Raw genomic sequence first — 18,744 nt, forward strand, 5'->3', positions numbered from 1 at the left:
TTTCACTGAAAAAAATTACATGAATGAAAAGCACAGAAGGCAACATAATAAAGAAACATCCAGGTAGGGGATGGAATTCTAGCCCTGTTGAAATCAATGGCAAAACTCTCATTTTGGCCTCAGGGGCCAGGATTTCACCCATGAAGGTTGCGGCTGACCCTTTCAGTATAATGGACTGAACAACAAAACTCTGTATCCAAAGCCTTTAAGTTATAGCCACATGAAAATAGACTTTTTGGTGCTTATCCAAACAGAAGCTTCAAAAATCATTTGAGGTTCCCTGTTGCTAATTAGTGCTCTCCTATTGTGTGTCACCTCTTACTGAAAATTGTTTTTTTAAAACAAGTGATTTGAAAAATTCACATCATATTTTATCTGTGATTAAGGATGCTTTGAATTAGAAGTGGAAGGCGCTGAATCTAGATGGATTGAACACACATTTAAATGAAAAGAAAAGGAGTACCCGTGGCACCTTAGAGACTAACAAATTTATTAGAGCATAAGCTTTCGTGAGCTACAGCTCACTTCATCGGATGCATTTGGTGGAAAAAGCAGAGGAGAGATTTATATACACACACACACACACACAGAGAGAACATGAAACAATGGGTTTATCATACACACTGTAAGGAGAGTGATCACTTAAGATAAGCCATCACCAGCAGCAGGGGGGGAGGGGGGAAGGAGGAAAACCTTTCATGGTGACAAGCAAGGTAGGCTAATTCCAGCAGTTAACAAGAATATCAGAGGAACAGTGGGGGGTGGGGTGGGAGGGAGAAATACCATGGGGAAATAGTTTTACTTTGTGTAATGACTCATCCATTCCCAGTCTCTATTCAAGCCTAAGTTAATTGTATCCAGTTTGCAAATTAATTCCAATTCAGCAGCATCTGATGAAGTGAGCTGTAGCTCACGAAAGCTTATGCTCTAATAAATTTGTTAGTCTCTAAGGTGCCACCGGTACTCCTTTTCTTTTTGCGAATACAGACTAACATGGCTGCTACTCTGAAATCGTTGGAGTCTGTTTTTGAAGCTTTTTTGTTGAAGGATAGCCACTCTTAGGTCTGTGATCGAGTGACCAGAGAGATTGAAGTGTTCTCCAACTGGTTTTTGAATGTTATAATTCTTGACGTCTGATTTGTGTCCATTCATTCTTTTATGTAGAGACTGTCCAGTTTGGCCAATGTACATGGCAGAGGGGCATTGCTGGCGCATGATGGCATATATCACATTGGTAGATGCGCAGGTGAACGAGCCTCTGATAGTGTGGCTGATGTGATTAGGCCCTATGATGGTATCCCCTGAATAGATATGTGGACAGAGTTGGCAACGGGCTTTGTTGCAAGGATCGGTTCCTGGGTTAGTGGTTCTGTTGTGTGGTGTGTGGTTGCTGGTGAGTATTTGCTTCAGATTGGGGGGCTGTCTGTAAGCAAGGACTGGTCTGTCTCCCAAGATCTGAGAGAGCGATGGCTCGTTCTTCAGGATAGGTTGTAGATCCTTGATGATGCGTTGGAGAGGTTTTAGTTGGGGGCTGAAGGTGATGGCTAGTGGCGTTCTGTTATTTTCTTTGTTGGGCCTGTCCTGTTGTAGGTGACTTCTGGGTACTCTTCTGGCTCTGTCAATCTGTTTCTTCACTTCAGCAGGTGGGTATTGTAGTTGTAGGAATGCATGATAGAGATCTTGTAGGTGTTTGTCTCTGTCTGAGGGGTTGGAGCAAATGCGGTTATATCGTAGCGCTTGGCTGTAGACAATGGATCGAGTGGTATGATCTGGATGAAAGCTAGAGGCATGTAGGTAGGAATAGCGGTCAGTAGGTTTCCGATATAGGGTGGTGTTTATGTGACCATCGCTTATTAGCACCGTAGTGTCCAGGAAGTGGATCTCTTGTGTGGACTGGTCCAGGCTGAGGTTGATGGTGGGATGGAAATTGTTGAAATCATGGTGGAATTCCTCAAGAGCTTCTTTTCCATGGGTCCAGATGATGAAGATGTCATCAATGTAGCGCAAATAGAGTAGGGGCATTAGGGGACGAGAGCTGAGGAAGCGTTGTTCTAAGTCAGCCATAAAAATGTTGGCATACTGTGGGGCCATGCGGGTACCCATCGCAGTGCCGCTGATTTGAAGGTATACATTGTCCCCAAATGTGAAATAGTTATGGGTGAGGACAAAGTCACAAAGTTCAGCCACCAGGTTAGCCGTGACAGTATCGGGGATACTGTTCCTGACGGCTTGTAGTCCATCTTTGTGCGGAATGTTGGTGTAGAGGGCTTCTACATCCATAGTGGCTAGGATGGTGTTTTTAGGAAGATCACCAATGGACTGTAGTTTCCTCAGGAAGTCAGTGGTGTCTCGAAGATAGCTGTGAGTGCTGGTAACGAAGGGCCTGAGGAGGGAGTCTACATAGCCAGACAATCCTGCTGTCAGGGTGCCAATGCCTGAGATGATGGGGCGTCCAGGATTTCCAGGTTTATGGATCTTGGGTAGCAGATAGAATACCCCAGGTCGGGGCTCCAGGGGTGTGTCTGTGCGGATTTGTTCTTGTGCTTTTTCAGGGAGTTTCTTGAGCAAATGCTGTAGTTTCTTTTGGTAACTCTCAGTGGGATCAGAGGGTAATGGCTTGTAGAAAGTGGTGTTGGAGAGGTGCCTAGTAGCCTCTTGTTCATACTCGGACTGCTATTAACTGCTGGAATTAGCCTACCTTGCTTGTCACCATGAAAGGTTTTCCTCCTTTCCCACCCCCCCCCCCCGCTGCTGGTGATGGCTTATCTTAAGTGATCACTTTCCTTACAGTGTGTATGATAAACCCATTGTTTCATGTTCTCTCTCTCTCTCTGTGTGTGTGTGTGTGTGTGTGTGTGTATAAATCTCTCCTCTGCTTTTTCCACCAAATGCATCCGATGAAGTGAGCTGTAGCTCACGAAAGCTTATGCTCTAATAAATTTGTTAGTCTCTAAGGTGCCACGGGTACTCCTTTTCTTTTTGCGAATACAGACTAACACGGCTGCTACTCTGAAACCTGACATTTAAATGAGTGAATTTAAATGAATTCTATTGATAGATAAAACTTCCACTAAATTCAGTAGAGCCATGATTTGGCCCAGTGAAGGGGACAAACAGTTGTGAAACAAAATTTGTTGCAGAGATTCACGTAGGAGTTCAGAGTGATTTTGTTTGCTCATCCTTTTAAAGATACCTACCTGATTGTTCTATGCACTTTTTGACAAGGAAATCACTACCCCTAATCCCCATCTTATTTTTTTATAATGTGTTATTGGGATCTTTCCAACTTGGGAATTCAAATACAAGGTTCACTAAATGGAAGATTTTGTGTATGACTTGGTAGTGAAAGAATGCTATTCAAAGGCATTTCCTCTTGTTTGTCTCAAGAATCACTTATAAAAGCCACAATTAACTCTTTGACTGTTCGCTTAAACTTGGAGAGATGCTGAGACTTGTAAAAAGAAAGAATATTTAAGTGCCCCCCTTAGGGTAATTAGTTATGAAATGCTCAGATGTTGATATTTGCTGTGATGCAAAAGACTCCACTATAAAATCTGTTATTTAGATACTAGTCTTGGTACAGTAACTAGATAAGTCAGCAATGAGATATCCCAAAACAAAACTTGACTACTGGCCCATTCATTTGATCACTCAGGTTTTTTTTTACCTCGTGGTAAGTCCAAATTATGACATATTGTAGCTTTATTATTTAAAAAAAATTAACTTGCTCTTGCAACAGCTCAGTTAGATATGTAACTACCTGATTTTTAGGTGGTCAGTACGGTCCTTGTGCATGGATATCCATGTGGACAATATTGGAGCTGTGACTCCATCTTTAGGCTTGTAACTTACTATTATTTTTATTACCCCATGTCCTCAACCCCCACCTCAGCCCACTTGTTCTGTCCCTTAGAGTGTTAGCTCTTTGGGGCTGGGACTGTGATTTACTTTAAATTTGTACATTACCTCGCACAATAGGGCCTCAACCTTGTTGGCTTCTAGGCACTCCTACAATATGAATGTTAACGCTAATTAATAAATGATAATGTTTGTAAATTGATTTGGAGCCTGCAAAATGCAATTTCTGTACCAGTGCTGAGTCCAGAGTCCCTGTTTCACAAATAAGTTTATGGCAGTGTTGACTGTTTGATTACATATGCCGGCCTGAGGAGATGTGGCATTCCTTGACGCATTTATCCCCCACATGAATTAAACCATAGAACACAACTTTATTTTCTACATCATCTGTCACATACTTTCAGTATCAGAATGCTTCACAGAGTTAAATAACACTGTTACAGAGAGAAATAAATGCATAGGGAGAGAGAAATGAAGAGGCATAGATAGGAGCAAATGGCTATGAGCAAGAGGCAGTGAGACTGAGATATAGGAAAGCTCCTCCAGATGGCAGGAGCTACAGAGGAGAAGGTCTTTGGATGCTAATTCATGTCAAGTTTTTACAGTATAAAACAGTTTTTACAGTAGCTTAATATGCGAGGGATTATGGTTAATTACCTGTATCCGACTCAGTAGAGCCACAGGCGGCAGCTGTTTCCCCTTTCCTGGTAATTAATTTTATCTCTCTTAATTACTTGTTCCTTCTTCACATCACTTCATCTCTTCCTCTTTCATGGCACTTCCTCTTTCCTTCTATTTTATATCATCATATCTCAGCTCTGTCACATTTTGAATCTTATCTTTCCACACACCTCCCAGGGTCTGTTGGTGCAGGTGGGATCAAACCTGGGACCAATAGAGCTAAATGCATGAGCCTCTAGGGCATGAGCTAAAAGGCATAGGGCCCTTAGCTAAGGTTGTAGAGCAGACTCATTAATCTCTAAGTGGCCTTCGCGCCACTAGAGGGGACAGAATGCCACACCCAGGAGGTGTGTGGGTTACATTTATTTCCCCCTTCTCCCTCCTTTTGTCTTCTCCTCCTCCCCTGTCTCTCTTCTGTCTCTAACCTATTTGTCAATATCCTTCTTTTCCTCCCGGACAGTAATGGTCAAAGGAGACAATCCACTCCCTCCTCCCCAAAGCCAGACTGTGGGCTTGCACAAGAAAGCCTTCCTTGCCGGCCTGGATCAAGAACTAAGGCAGTCAATCTTCTGCTTCAAAGCTGGGATTGAGAGCGGCTGTCACTTCTATAGTTACAACCTGTGGTTCTACTGAGTTAGATGCAGGTAACTACCTGTAATTCCTCGTATATTAAGCTACTGTGAAAACTTGACATGAATTAGCATCCAAAGACCTTCTCCCCTTCCATTGTGCTCCATTGGTAGCTGAGCACATTTAAGCAATAGCTGCCTGAAGGGACAGACTTCCTACATGGATAGCTGCTAAGAGCAACACTGAGCCCCAAAAGTTAACTGAATAAAGCCTCAAGCTCCCTGTCACATGGAAATTGATCTCCTTCCAGGTCAGATAGGCCAAAATAAGCAAATTTGGGTGAATAAAGTCAGACAAATAAGCAGCCGGATTGCATGAGTCAGAAAGAACCCAGCTTGACTCTCAGAATTCAGGGACTGCTTCCAGGACTCTGGCGACTGGAAAAATGTTTGTGTATAAAAACAGCAGATTTGGAGTCACTGTGAGACAATAAATCAGTACCGTGTTAGTCCCTTTTTCACAGCAAAACTCCATCTAGGGCCTGATCCAAAACCCACTGAAATCACTGCTTCCTGGGTCCTTAAGTAGTATTGCATATACTCTCTCCTGCCATGTTTTGTTAACATTACACGTAACCACACTGCTTAGTTTAGGCTGTTTTCACTTATTCTATATTGTGAGGTGTGTGTGTATGCAGCACCCACATACTTCACCATTTGTTGGGGAGGACGCTTATAAATATATTTATATTTTTTGATGCAGACCTTCAGAATGGCTTCTGTGTGTAAGTAAAGAAGTAGTGAATTCATGTACATTTATTGAACTGGAGGATCTTGGCTACATGTGCAACATTTAAAACATAGGCACTGAAATTATCCATTCCCTGTGTATACTGAAATGAAAGTCTTCTGTGAAAATGATCTCTCTAAAAATGCTCAGAGTCTGAACTGTGTTCTAATATGGCGGGGGTGGATGGGGGGATGGAAAATGTCTGTAAACCATTTTGGGAGTGGTTGTTTAACACCAGATCAAAGAAGTTTTGTTATGATGTGTATTTAAACAAAAACTTCCAAATGCCTTGAGTGCTCAAAACAAAAGACAGTCTCTTATTGTTTAAAAAACATCAGCCTTCGTTGTTTCATCCCACGTATTTAATGTGTATCTTTGTGTAGGCAGCTACACAGAAACTGAAGGTGCAGGGTTTGTTCAAAGCTTCACAGTACTGGAGTACGATTACTTCCCACGCCAAAGAAGACAAAATACAGTGGCAGCAAAGCACCACCTAGTGGTGGTGCCTTATGAATTTGTAGCAAAAAAAGCCTTTCTCAAGTTGATCAGAAAGCCTGTACTACTGATGAATAGCTTGGCAGTGCAATGATTGCTCACTAGGACAACCTCACTAGGATTTTAAATCATCACCTTGATCTCAAATATCACTGATTCCCAATCTCTTTCCTAGCAACACAACTCAGTGACTAGTGAGAAATGGGGTACCTGTTCGAACAATGTGGCAAGACTGAAAATATACAGAAAGCATTTGGCTCCAGAGCTGTCAATCCAGCATCATTCACAGTTACTAAAATGTAAAAAGGAAAAGTACAATCATTAATGTAAACTATAGTTTACAGAGAGTGCTGGAAAATATGCTCATTAATATTATTAGCCCATTGGGTAGTGACAAGCTGTCAGACAGTTAATCAAACAGTCCATGTGGGTGGGCAAGGTAAATGCAATATCTATTGGCTAGGATACAATGGATAATCACAGCGGACATGTATAGTCTTTGAGCCAGTTTCTCTGCAGTTCCCAGGGTTTCATTCAGACTTTTTTCAGTTTCTGTCAGTACAGACCCCGAGTTTCATTTTTTTTCAGGCTTGAACAAACCGCCAAAACTTGGCCAAAGTTTTGCCTGAATGTGGGTTGAAACCATAGAGTTCTGCATGGTTTACAGCCAACAGCTTAAATAAGTATCATTTCTTGCAAAAATCTGCCTGGGCTTTCTTGAAACTGAGCCTGAGTTCACTGAAAGGTTTCTGAACTGCAGAGAGCCTTTAGAAACACAGCTTGCAATGCACAGTGCTCCATGCAGTGAAATGGTATTCCATGCTATTTAACACAAGAAACTGGTGATTTTCAAATTGACATTAAATGAGAAATCGATTCATATCAGTTGATATTAAATTAACACAATTGTACTTAATTGATGCAAAAAGTTTTGGTCTATGGGAGAAAAAAAATCTCCACAAGGGCAGATTTTCCACAAAGTGAGATATTTATTAGACTCAACTCTATGCAAAAAATTAATTTGAATTTTCTACCATGATTATCATTAAGAAATGACTGTTACGAATGTCATTGTGTAAATCTGGTGCTTTGTGTTCTTTGGAATCACATTTATCAGTGTGTGTGTTTTGTTTTGTTTTTTTCAAGAAAACACAGAAAACCAGATTGGATATTGTTCCTTGGAGGATCACTTGGAACTAATGTAGAATGTTAGGTAGACAGTACAAAAGAAATCAGTCTTATTTAAACTTTATTGTAGAAGCTGCTACACTTGAAAGAATGTTTTATAAGTAAGACACATAATAGTTCAGCAGCTCTTTCATGCCCTCTGCAGTTAAGTCTATTTCTTGTGTATGTGCAGTCAAATTAAGATCTGTTGTTTTTCCTGCTAATGCAATTTATCTAGGGTAAATACCAGTACATCAGGAGGGTAATGCTGTTGTGGCTTCTGTTACTCACACCCGCCACTGACAAGCAAATGCTACAGAGTAGAATAAGGTTGAACTGTACATAGTCTAATTCATAGAATTAGTTCAGAGCACTGAAATGCAAGCACATTATTGCATGTATTGTTTGATGGCATGACTAACTTTTCACAAGTTTGCACGTCACTTCACATGCAATTATCTGTGCACTGGTTAACATTCACTGCAGTATTCAAAGCTAAATGAAAATTGCAGATCTTGAATATAGATGACTGTCCAAACTGCTTTGAAATAAGTAGGGTTATGGGTAGAGCTGCTATTATAAATTTCATTTTACTAACAATCAGTTTTAAAAATGTGTGCCAGATTCAATTATTGCTGCTCACATTCACACAAATAAAAGTATCATTAAATTAATAATCTAAATTACTATAAATTGCTTGTGTATGAATTAAGAGGAAGTTCTTTAATCATTAATTTTAGAAGCTAAGCAAGGCTAAAGATTAAAAATAAGAATGGTCCCTTGGAAGTAGAATAATAAATGACAATAATGGGAATATGAAAATGATTTCAGGCCCTAATCCAGCAAAGATTTAAGTGTATATCTAACTAAAAGCATGGGAGCAGTCCATCTTGACTATTTGTTTGCTTTGCTGGATTAGACCACAGACTGTAAAATCTTGGAAATAGATTTTTCAGTATGTTTGTACAGTGCCAGAGATGGTAGCAGCATGCAGATCAGGCCAGGAAGAGGGTTCCAGGCATGTGGGACCACATAGTAGAAGGAGAGGGTCTCAAGTGTAAGGCACTGGATTGTGATTCAGGAGACTGGGGTTTAAATCTTGACTCTGTTACAGACTTTCTGTGTTACCTTCACAGGATACTTAGTCTTTGCCTCAGTTTCCCATCTGTACAATGGAAATAATAAAACTTTCTTTCTCATGCCCCTTGCCAATTTTGTCTGGCATGCTCTTTGAGAGCAGGCATGGTTTCTTACTATTGTGTGTGTACAGTGCCTGTTTCAGGGGTTGGCAACCTTCACCATGTGGAGCCATCAGAGTAATCCGCTGTAGGGCCATGAGACATTTTGTTTACATTGACTGTCTGCAGGAACAGCCCACCGCAGCTCCCAGGGGTCAAGAAAGACAAACTGCAGCCACTGGGAGCTGCAGGGGGCCGTGCCTGTGGATGGTCAATGTAAACTAAATGTCTTGCAGCCCGCTAGCAGATTACCCTGATGGGCCGCGTGCCAAAGGTTGCCGACCTCTGGCCTATTGTAATGAGGACACAAACTCTGTTGGGGACTCCAGGTGCTACATTATTACAAATAATTTTAAGATAAATAAAAATTGATGAATAATTATTAATTATTTTGCAGTATGGTAGCAGTAGAGGCCCTAACCAAGATCAGGGCTCCATTGTGCCAGGCACCGTCCAAACACAGAATAAGAGATTGTCTCTGTCCCAAAGAGCTTACACTCTAAATAGACATGAGAGGCACAGGGTGGAGGTGGAAACAGAACCATAGAGAAAGGCAATGACTTGACCAGAATCACAGAGCAAGTCAGTGACAGCACTGTGACCAGAACCTAGGTCTCCCAAATCAAAGTCCAGCACCTAGCCTACACTGTCTCCTTCTGTATGAATATTGGTTTGGTTTCTCTACAGGAGTCAACAAGGTGCAGTTTCTCTGTGATGAGGTGAGGAAGCATGATCTGGTATTTAAAGCACAGGATTGTGAACCAGGCGTCCTGGGCTCTCCTCCCAACTCTGCTAAAGATCAATTTTGTGACTCTTGGCAAGGTAGGGCTTCAATTTGGGCTTTAATAGGGACTGGGAGTGGCTGGCTCATTACAAAAGCAGCTTTGCCTCTCCTGGAATTGACACCTCCTCATCTATTATTGGGAGTGAACTACATCCACCCTGATCGAATTGCCCCTGTCAACACTGGTTCTCCACTTGTGAGGTAACTCCCTTCACTTCATGTGTGATTATATAATGCCTGCATCTGTAATTTTCACTCCATGCATCTGAAGAAGTGGGGTTTTACCCACGAAAGCTTATGCCCTAATAAATCTGTTAATAAATCTGTCTTTAAGGTGCCACCAGACTCCCTGTTGTTTTTTTGGCAAGGTAGGGTTTTTCTACACTGTGCCACAATGTGCACCAGAGGGGTGTCAATTGTATAGTGCTCGAACTGCCTTGTTAGACCCTGCTGCCACACTCTAAAAGGTTCCTTGGGCATGTTAACATAGTACTGTTTCAAATGGGACTATATCATCACTCAGTAGATACCTTTAGTATTATTTACAACATACCTCGGTGCAGAAAACAATTCAATAGTATATTGGAAACTCCTTGAATTCCTAGCTGAATCCCTTCTGGTATTGATTTTGCTTTTCAGTGATTGTAGAGAAAGTAGATGATATGACTCATATATCTGGAATATTAGCAGTGCTTGTAAATTGGTTGTTTTGTCAACATGTTAAAATTATCCAATGGTGTCTTTTACATGACTGTACAATGCAATAGGTTAGTGGAGGTATGTTCATAGTTGTGTTCTGCACTAAGAACATGAACTGAACTGAAAGGATAACACTCTTGGACAGGCCCACAATCATTCGTACTAACTCCATTGCTGTTGGCAAGTATATTTTCTTGAAAACATTCTTCAAAGAAAATAGACTTCCGATTTGTGCTGTATAAATATTTCTGACAATTGGATGTCTTGGTCAGAGCATATGGGGAAGCATAAGAGGTTAAAGCAGAAAAGTAGGCAGTAGCTAAATTGTGGAAGCCTTTGAAGACAATGGCAAAGAGCTGGCACATTGTGTGTGTAAAACAGCGTTGAACATTTTGTTCAAACCGATTTGTATGAATGTTAAGTTTACCACTCTGAAATGTGTCAAAAAGAAACCAGTAGTTGAGAAAACACAACAGATTAGAAACATACCATAATTTAAGGGATAAAGTTTCAGTATTTATCCAATAGTTAGCATGGATAGTCAGCAAACGCTGATTCACAGCACTCCCCCTCCCCCCATTATCTTTGCTCATCCATCTCCCCAGTTCTGGACTGGAACAATCCCTGCCATTTTGTGTATAACCCACACCCACTCAGGGTGGTATTCATTCCCCAGCTGGGCTACTGACTGAGATTAATGAGCCTGCTAGAGCCTAAGCTGAGGTGTTTTAACTCAGGGAGTAGATGCTCAGGCTTTTAGGATGAGAGAGGCCCCTGCCATCCCCACTGTCAGTGATCTGCTCAGGGGCATCACATTACACTTGCACTGCTCCACCCCTTGCCTGTTGTTCTCCCACAGAGTGGGAGTGAAATGGCTTGCTTGCTGTGACTCCCTCTCTAATTCACTGTCCTTCCCTGGGGATGAGATAGAAAGTTAGATTCCTAGAGGGCTAGATTCACAAGGGGGACTTAGGTGTTGCATCATCCAGTGGTGAGCTGGAGCCGGTTCACGCAACCCGGTTGTTAAATTTTGAAGCCGGTTTAGAACCCGTTGTTAAAGGGGTGGGAAATTTGTGGCCCGTGGACCACATGCAGCCTGCAGGACCATCCTTTCCGTCCCGCCTGAGCTCTCGGGTGGGGAAGCTCCCCTGAGAATTTTTACTCACCCAGCGGCCCTCGGCGGCATTTCTGTGGCAGGTCCTTCACTCGCTCTTGGCCTTCCGCGGTACTTCAGCAGCAGGTCTTTCACTCACTCCGGGCCTTCGGCGGCACTTCAGCGTCAGGTCCTTCAGTGCCGCCGAAGACCTGGAGCGGCTGAAGGAACCAGTTCTTTAGCTTCTGGCAGCTCATCACTGGCAGCATCCAACTTTTAGGCACCCTGCCACTTCATGAAATCCTCAGCCCCAAGTACAGCAGCCAGGCTCCCCATGCAGTGCATCGGGAGAGTTGGGTACCTAAACTAGGGCTTCAGAGAAGGCAGCAAGCTGAGTGAGGAGACTTCTTCTCTAGCTGGTAGGAAATGCAAAGGATGGGGTGTGTCCAAAATCCTGCCCCTCAAAGGAATGTGGGCATCTAAGCCAGGTCAGTCAGTGTTTCACAAAGCCAGAGACGGAACCCTGCCTTACTCATAACACTCCAGTGATCAGAGCCCTCACCTAGGATATAGAAGACCCAAGTTCAAATCCCCTCTTTGCCTGATTTGACCTCTCCCAGCAAAGGGCCCTAACCAGTCAGCTATAGGGTTATTCTGGGGTGGGGCTGTGTCAAGCTCTCCTGTTGTAACAGTTCCATTGTGTATAAATAATTATAAAATCATTAGACCAGACAGTGACTATATGGCTCTGTGGTGAGAGACCAGGATTCAAATCCCTGCTCTAACTTAGGACAGAGGAGATTTGAACCTAGGTCTCCCACAGGCTGGGTGAGTGCTCTAATCACAGGAGTGTCACATCTGTTGTCTTATAGAATCATAGATTCATAGATACTAAGGTCAGAAGGGACCATTCTGATCATCTAGTCCGACCTCCTGCACAGCGCAGGCCACAGAATCTCACCCACCCACTCCTACAAAAAACCTCACCTATGTCTGAGCTATTGAAGTCCTCAAATCGTGGTTTAAAGACTTCAAGGAGCAGAGAAGCCTCCGTCAAGTGACCCATGCCCCATGCTACAGAGGAAGGCGAAAAACCTCCAGGGCCTCTCCAATCTGCCGTGGAGGAAAATTCCTTCTCGACCCCAAATATGGCAATCAGCTAAACCCTGAGCATATGGGCAAGATTCACCAGCCAGATACTACAGAAAGTTCTTTCCTGGGTAACTCAGATCCCATCCATCTAATATCCCATCTCAGGGGATTAGTCCTATTTACCCTGAATATTTAAAGATGAATTACTTACCAAAATCACATTATCCCTCATCATACCATCTCCTCCATAAACTTATCAAGTAGAATCTTAAAGTCAGATAGATCTTTTGCCCCCACTGCTTCCCTTGGAAGGCTATTCCAAAACTTCACTCCTCTGATGGTTAGAAACCTTCGTCTTCTGATAGGCATGTTCAGAGCAGGCCTATCAGATTGGACCCAGCCAGTGAGATAGGTTGAGAAATGCTTAGTCTGTGAATCCTGCCAGGGCTTAGACATGAGCTAGGCACTGAGCTGCTCCAGGGTATCAGGATATGGGAGGCAGTGTGCACGCCCACCGGTAGAAATGTAGGGACCTAGGGGACTATGGTGGTGGAAATGTAGTACCTCGGAAATTTAGGCACCTACATTTAGGATTAGGCAGCAGCTCGGCGGGGGGGGGGGGGGCTTTTGTGAATGCCAGGGCTGCCTAAATGTTGGACTTAGGTGCCTAAAGTGGCAGTTAGGCTCCTAAATCCTTTTGTGAATTTAGCCCTTAGTGAAATGAGGGAGGAGGAAATAGGTCAGGAGATTCTGGAGCTGATCATGAGGTGGCTGGAGAGAAGGGGATTTCAGAAAACAGGCGCCCAGAATATGGAGGATTCTGCTTCTAGGAACAGTCGATAGGGAGTCGCTGAAGCAGGAAACTGCCAGGAAAGAGGGAACATTTGGTACTGTGAAGAGGAGGTGAGCGAGAGAAAGTGAGGGAGGGATTATAATGTATTTTTCTTTGTTGAAGAATAATTCCAGTGGATACTTGTTTTTTTTTAAATATTAGTGCAAAGCCTCACTCAGTTTAAACATTTACAAGAAAATAAAAGGCTAAAGATGAAGAATCTCTAAAAGTATTTCTCAGTTTCCAAGCCTGCTTCAGTTTCCCGTTTGTCCAGCAGAGGGAGTATAACATTATAAATGATAGGTTTCAGAGTAGCAGCCGTGTTAGTCTGTATTCGCAAAAAGAAAAGGAGTACTTGTGGCACCTTAGAGACTAACAAATTTATTAGAGCATAAGCTTTCATGAGCTACAGCTCACTTCATTGGATGCATCCAATGAAGTGAGCTGTAGCTCACGAAAGCTTATGCTCTAATAAATTTGTTAGTCTCTAAGGTGCCACAAGTACTCCTTTTCTTATTATAAATGATGCATGCTGAACAGACACTTAGTGCTTGGAAACAGGAATCTAGTCAGCTAAAAGCCTTGCACTCCAGAAGGTTTTACAGTTTGTGCCTTTTATATCTCTAGTATACATTTTCTAATGTTATTGAATCATTTAGCAACGTGCTCAAATTGTCCCATATATATGATAAAAGTTAGTTAATGAGATGGAACCTGGAGAGCAAGAAACAATTATGTATAGTAAAACTGTGTGAAGAGGAGAATTAAGGCATGGCCATTGCCTATCCAAATGAAGGATCTGGGCCCCCAGTGTAGGTAAAAATTGGACCTATCACGTTATAACAATAGCATTCTTAACTAAAGGATTTAGCGGGGAACAGAATCTAGGGTTGATACAGTAGCTGTATGCAATTCAATGTCTGTAGGAACAAGGCTATTCACTGTTCAGCCAATTTTTAATCAGATGGATTTTTTGAAATGTAGTTCATAGTAATACTATGTAAACAAGGCATTTAATCACAGGTTAATTGCTAAATAGAGGACCAGCAGGGATTGTTGATATATATTTATTTGATAGTTTCTGGGGCTTATTCTCTAGTCCTCACCTTTCCCTTTTTGTCACTCAAGCTGCAAAAAAAGAAGCAGAAACATGCAGCATCTTCCCCCCCGGCGTAGGTGAGTGCCAAGCAATGTAGAGCGAGGGTATGCCTCTTGCACCCATCCCCACAACTGCAGCTGGTTCTTAGGTAACTGTTACCAGTTTCGAAACTCTGCCAGGACTAGCCAGAAACTTATGGAACTGTAACAGAGCCCTGGAAGGTTCCTCCACACCCTGCTGTTCCAATCAGCATACCCGCTTGTGTGTGTGTGTGTGTGTGTGTCTATATATAGTTTATAAGTAATGTCTTTGAACCATTAAATTATCACTGTTGTCCTTATTCTTCCATGCTCTTGCCCTATATTGTTCATTACACTCGTAGTACTTTGTCTTAAACTGGACTGTTAGCAGTATAAAAAACAATGTAGTAAGTAATAAATTGTGCCTCCTTCAAATTCAGAGGGAACCCAATTTTCATAAGTATCTCCTTAATCGTATGTCAACATCCCTCATTTGGATACCTACATATATCTGTGCCCAATTTAGATGCCTACGTCTATAAACATTACCTACATTTAGGTGGGTAATGCTGAAAATGCTCTTATTCTATCAGATTATAGATAAATAGAAATGTAAATGTTGATGAAAAGAGAGGCTCCTCTTCCCCATCCATTTCTCAAGACACCCAACACTGTTCAGACTATTTTCTCAGATTTCACATATTTTAGCCAGATAGTTCCCTGCTTTCCAGTTATTCTGACCTTTCTGAGACACAGAGATTGAAGTTTTCCACAGTTAACTGTTAGTATTGGCTCAAAGAAGCACATAATAAAATATTTAATTATCAATTGCACTTAAGTGACATTTTTCATCTGATAATCCCAAAATACTTTACAAATGTTAATTAATGGTGACAACAACCCTGAGAAGTTGCTTAGGACAGTTATCCCCATTTTTCAGACAGACAAAAAAAAAAGCCGACATTCTTTAACATCCATTTATCTGCAGCTAAATGAGGCCTGGTAAAGGAGCACCAGGAAGCTTCTTTAATGGGTTGGCATCTATCTTCCATGTGTACTGTGTAAAGATCTCATTCTGGTTTTGAACTGTTATAACTGCATTGTCTTAGGTTCCTAACTAGAAATGGGCAGCATTAAAAAATCCAAGGTCAAGTTTATCCCAGCTGCTCCAGGGAATAATTAGAGTTGACTGTGTTGAAGACTATGTGATTTCTCCATATTTAGCTGGTATAAAAGAACACAGCATTCATGTCCTTTTTGTACTTACTGGTTACTGAAAGAGCAAACTGTTGTCAAAGCTCTGAATCTTTCTACTAAATTCCAAGGGCATATCTACACTACGAAATTAGGTCGAATTTATAGAAGTGGATTTTTTAGAAAGCGATTTTATACAGTCAATTGTGTGTGTCCCTATTTAAGACCATTAAGTCAGTGGAGTGCATCCACAGTACCGAGGATAGCATCGACTTCCAGAGTGTTGCACTGTGGGTAGCTATCCCACAGTTCCCGCAGTCTCCGCTGCCCATTGGAATTCTAGGTTGAGATCCCTATGCCTACTGGGGCAAAAAACATTGTCGCGGGTGGTTCTGGGTGCATGTCATCAGGCCCCCCATCTTTCCCTCCATGAAATCAACGGTCGACAATTGTTTCGCGCCTTTTTCTGCGCAGGCACCACATTGCTATCAGCATCGTCATCCACCCACCGCTTCCGCTGCCACTCTGCTCTCCTGCTCACACCATACCATGGCAAGCATGGAGCCCGCTCAGAGCCCGTGGCAGTTGTGACCGCTCTAAACACCATGCGCTTTATCCAGCAGTATATACAGAACCAGAATCAGAACCTGCAAAAGCAGGAGAGTAGGTGATGGCAGCGCGGTGAGGAGAGTGATGAGGACATGGACACAGACTTCTCTCAAAGTATGGGCTGCTATCAAGGGTAGTGACTCTGGGAAATGTGCAGGTCATAGTGGATGGCTTTGCTGCAATGGGATTCCCTAACTGTGGTGGGGTGATAGACGGAACCCATATCCCTATCTTGGGAGCAGACCACCAAGGCAGCCAGTACACAAATCGAAAGGAGTACTTTTCAATGGTGCTGCAAGCACTGGTGGATCACAAGGGATGTTTCACCAACATCAGCATGGGATGGCCGGGAAAGGTACATGACACTCGCATCTTCAGGAACTCTGGTCTGTGGGAATGGCTGCAGCAAGGAACTTACTTTCCAGACCAGAAAATAACCACTGGGGATGTTGAAATGCCTATAGTTACCCTTGGGGACCCAGCCTACCCCTTAATGCCATGGCTCATGAAGCCATACGCAGGCACCCTGCACAGTAGTCAAGAGCTATTCAACTATAGGCTGAGCAAGTGCAGAATGGTGGTAAAATGTGCATTTGGACATTTAAAAGTGCACTGGCGCAATTTACTGACTCGGTTAGACCTCAGCGAAACCAATATTCCCACTGTTATTACTGCTTGCTGTGTGCTCCACAATATCTGTGAAAGTAAGGGGGAGACGTTTATGGCGGGGTGGGAGGTTGAGGCAAATCGCCTGGCCACTGATTAAGCACAGCCAGATACCAGGGTGGTTAGAAGAGCACAGCAGGGCACACTGTGCATCAGAGAAGCTTTGAAAACCAGTTTCGTGACTGGCCAGGCTACAGTGTGAAAGTTCTGTTTGTTTCTCCTTGATGAAAACCTGCCTCCTTGGTTTACTCTACTTCCTTGTAAGCCAACCGCCCTCCCCTCTCCCCTCTGATCACCACTTGCAGAGGCAATAAAGTCATTGTTGTTTCAAATTCATGCATTCTTTATTAATTTGTCACACAAATGGGGGGATAACTGCCAAGGTAGCCCGGGAGGGGTAGGGGAGGAGGGAAGCATCAGGTGGGGTGATGGAGGAAGGGAAGATGGAAGGACAAGGCCACACTACATTTCAAAACTTGTTGAATGCCAGCTTTCTGTTGCTTGGGCAGTCCTCTGGGTGGAGTGGTTGAGTGCCCAGAGGCCCCTCCACCGCATTCTTGGGTGTCTGGGTGAGGAGGCTATGGAACTTGGGGAGGAGGCCAGTTCATTACACAGGGGCTGCAGTGGCGGTCTGTGCTCCTGCTGCCTTTCCTGCACCTCAACCACATGCCGGCGCATATCAGTTTGATCCTCCAGTAGCCTCAGCATTGCATCCTGCCTCCTCTCATCACACTGACCCCACCCCTCCTCTTGCTCATCCCTCCTCTCCTCGCATTCATTTTGTGCTTTCTTAGACTCTGACATTGTCTCCCTCCACGCATTATGCTGGGCTCTTTCAGCATGGGAGCTCTGCATGAGCTTAGAGAACATTTCATCACAAGTGTGTTTTTTTCAGTTTCTAATCTTTGATAACCTCTGGAACGGAGACGATACATGGAGTGATGAAACATTTGCAGCTGCAGGAGGGAAAAAAGGGAGATTAGTTTTTAAAAAGAGACATTTTAGAGAACAATGGGTAGACTCTTTCACGGTGAACCAAGCTGTTAACATTACATAGCACGTGTGATTTCTTTACATTTTACCTTTTATATCAAGGGCCTGCCAGTATGGTGTGGCCCTTTAAAATGGGTAGGCCATTTAAAAGGAGGGGCTGCGGTTTTCGGGTTAATGGTCAGCACAAACCCAACTAGCGCTTCCCCCCACCCCCCTCACACACCCAATTCTCTGGGATGATCACTTCATCTCTCCCCCTACTGCTTGCCTAACAGTGGGGAAGATTTCTGTTCAGCCACAGGCAAACAGCCCAGCAGGAACGGCCACCTCTGAATGCCCCATTAATAAAATTCCCCTATTTCAACCAGGTGACCATGAATGATATCACTCTCCTGAGGGTGATATCCACAGAGAGATAAAGAACGGATGTTGCTTGAATGACAGCAAACACTGGGACCATATGCTGCCATGCTTTGTTATGCAATGATTCCAGATTACGTGCTGCTGGCCTGCTGTGGTAAAGTGTCCTACCATGGAGGATGGAATAAGGCTGCCCTCCCCAGAAACCTTTTGCAGAGCTCTTTGAGAGTACATCCAGGAGAGCTTCATTGAGATGTCCCTGAAGGATTTCTGCTCTATCCCTATACATGTTAACAGACTTTTCCAGTAGCTGTACTGGCCGTGAATGCATCCCAATTCTTCAGGGCAAATTAATTTGGCTTGTGGTGCTTGTTTGGGGTTTGCTTTTGCTGGGGGGGGTGTGGTCTTTTTGGTGTGGCTTGTGTTTCCCAGATTAACAGGATTTAGGTGGGAAGGAGATGACAGATACAGAGGCAGCTGTGGGAGTGACTCCTGTAGTGAAAGA

This window comes from Dermochelys coriacea, chromosome 2 (assembly GCF_009764565.3).
Source record: "Dermochelys coriacea isolate rDerCor1 chromosome 2, rDerCor1.pri.v4, whole genome shotgun sequence".
NCBI classification, from domain to species: Eukaryota; Metazoa; Chordata; order Testudines; family Dermochelyidae; genus Dermochelys; species Dermochelys coriacea.